The sequence below is a fragment of the Ailuropoda melanoleuca genome, chromosome 14 (genome assembly GCF_002007445.2).
Source record: "Ailuropoda melanoleuca isolate Jingjing chromosome 14, ASM200744v2, whole genome shotgun sequence".
Lineage (NCBI taxonomy): Eukaryota > Metazoa > Chordata > Mammalia > Carnivora > Ursidae > Ailuropoda > Ailuropoda melanoleuca.
In genome coordinates, this window is record NC_048231.1 from 57,859,552 (window position 1) to 57,862,131 (window position 2,580).

General features: G+C 44.5%; 1 protein-coding gene across 1 annotated transcript in view; it reads left to right on the forward strand.

Annotated features, from left to right (window-relative positions):
• COLEC12 (collectin subfamily member 12) overlaps positions 1-2,580 on the forward strand; it is a 184,251-nt gene that overhangs the window by 154,733 nt on the left and 26,938 nt on the right. The window lies entirely within an intron of this gene.

Consider the following 2,580-nt stretch of genomic DNA (forward strand, 5'->3'; position numbering starts at 1 on the left):
TCAGTCCAGTGTCTGCAGTACGGAGGCATGCTGCTGAGCCCTGGGTTCAGTTGTCTCCTTTCGTTGTTACACCTCTTGAAGGTAGGAATTACTGCAGCCCCCATTTGCAAAGCTGGGAACCCTGGCACAGAAGCCTAAGTAACTTACCCAANGACTGCTTGCACTAAGCTAGGTGATAACGTGGAAATAGACATTAAACCCATGGTGAATCCCAGCAACAATTTGTATCCGTAAACAAAACAAAACAAAAAAACCTTATTGAGAAAGCTTTATTATTTTTTTTACAAATAATGTAAATATTTTTATGCAGTTATGTATATGGAGGACTTCATATGTCACGATACGCTCTTGGGTAGGACGTTCACATCACACCCTGAGCTGTTCCTCTGCAAGCTGCAGAGACTGTTAAGTTGCCCCGTCCTAGCCCAAGCAAAGGGTTCCCTTCCCTGCTCTTCTGAGAGAGGCATCAGATTTAGTGGGTGAGAATAAGCGTTCTGGAATGGGACAGACCCAGACACAAACACCCAGTTGCTCATCCTCGTCTGCGTCCACCTTTTAGAGTGATGAGAACTTAATGAGATAATGTAAATAAAGCTCTTAGTTCAGTGCCCAGCAGGTGGTTGGTTAATGTTCATACCCCAGTGTAAGTTCAGCGTCTCCCCAAGATTTCCCCTCTGCTGCAGCCCCAGCCACTATGTCGCAGTGGAAAACAACAGCTTCATGTGCCCAAGGAGCAAAATTGTACAGAAGGGGCTCAACGTCAATTTGGATCTAAAAGTACTTACTGCCGGTGGCCTGGTGTCCAGTCCTGGAGAGCAGTCAGACTCAGGTGCTGCTGACAGCTAGCTTCGACTCCTTGTTCAGTCCAGTGTCTGCAGTACGGAGGCATGCTGCTGAGCCCTGGGTTCAGTTGTCTCCTTTCGTTGTTACAGCTCTTGAAGGTAGGAATTACTGCAGCCCCCATTTGCAAGGCTGGGAACCATGGCACAGAAGCCTAAGTAACTTACCCAAGGTCAAGGAGCTAGTAAATGTCAGTGCTAACCTTGGAACTTTCTAGTTCCCAAACCCGTGCTTCCACATGACACCCCGCTGCTGTGTGATGATGAGAGAGAGCAGATGGCATGTTTGGGAGGTTGAAATGTGGGAGAGTTTATTTTCAGGAGAGCAATCGGTAGAAGTTTCAGTAAGAGATTGACATTTGAGCTGGATCTTGACAGATACCTAGGAAGGCTGAAAGGATCGGGCAAGGGGCCTCAGTTTCTCTCACTGCCAACCCCACCCACTCTTGACAGGCTTCCTCAAACAAGACCATTTGTCTGTGGTCTTGAGAGCAGACTGTGGCCAGTTGGTGAGAAACAGTGGTTTAAATATACCCTGTGGACAAGGGTATGCTTGTGGAGAAGGGGTCTCTGTGGCTTTCCAGAAGGGTGTCTTCAACATGAGGTTAAGAATTGAATTATTTTTCAAAACAATTGCAAACAATATTTTTTAAATTTCCTCAGTGAAACAAGTGCTTTGAAAGTACCTCAGTGAAACAGAATGACTTTTTTATAATGTAGGTATTTTAGTAAATGTTTGATTAATTTAGTCAATTTTTTTTTAAAGATTTTATTTATTTATTTGACAGAGATAGAGACAGTCAGCGAGAGAGGGAACACAAGGAGGGGGAGTGGGAGAGGAAGAAGCAGGCTCACAGCGGAGGAGCATGATGTGGGGCTCGATCCCATAACGCCGGGATCACGCCCTGAGCTGAAGGCAGACGCTTAACCGCTGTGCCACCCAGGTGCCCCAGTTTAGTCAATTTTTAAATGAGGAGCAAAAATGTCTCCGATTATATTACTACTAGTTTTCTCTATCTTCCATCCTTACCACTAGAGGTCCTAAAGTCAAGTCTCCAAAATTTTGGATGGCAGTAAGAATTAAAGTGGTTTCTCTACTTTCTGTCTTGTTGGCAAACAAATTGGAAACTTATCTCAGGGGTAGGACGCAGGGCTGGGCCCTCCCCAAGACCCACAGTTTGGTTTCCAAAGCAGAAACATCACAGTGATTTAAAATCATCTGTTCTCTTTATTTATTTTGTTNCTCAGTTTCTCTCACTGCCAACCCCACCCACTCTTGACAGGCTTCCTCAAACAAGACCATTTGTCTGTGGTCTTGAGAGCAGACTGTGGCCAGTTGGTGAGAAACAGTGGTTTAAATATACCCTGTGGACAAGGGTATGCTTGTGGAGAAGGGGTCTCTGTGGCTTTCCAGAAGGGTGTCTTCAACATGAGGTTAAGAATTGAATTATTTTTCAAAACAATTGCAAACAATATTTTTTAAATTTCCTCAGTGAAACAAGTGCTTTGAAAGTACCTCAGTGAAACAGAATGACTTTTTTATAATGTAGGTATTTTAGTAAATGTTTGATTAATTTAGTCAATTTTTTTTTAAAGATTTTATTTATTTATTTGACAGAGATAGAGACAGTCAGCGAGAGAGGGAACACAAGGAGGGGGAGTGGGAGAGGAAGAAGCAGGCTCCCAGCAGAAGAGCCTGACATGGGGCTCGATCCCACAACTCCGGGATCACGCCCTGAGC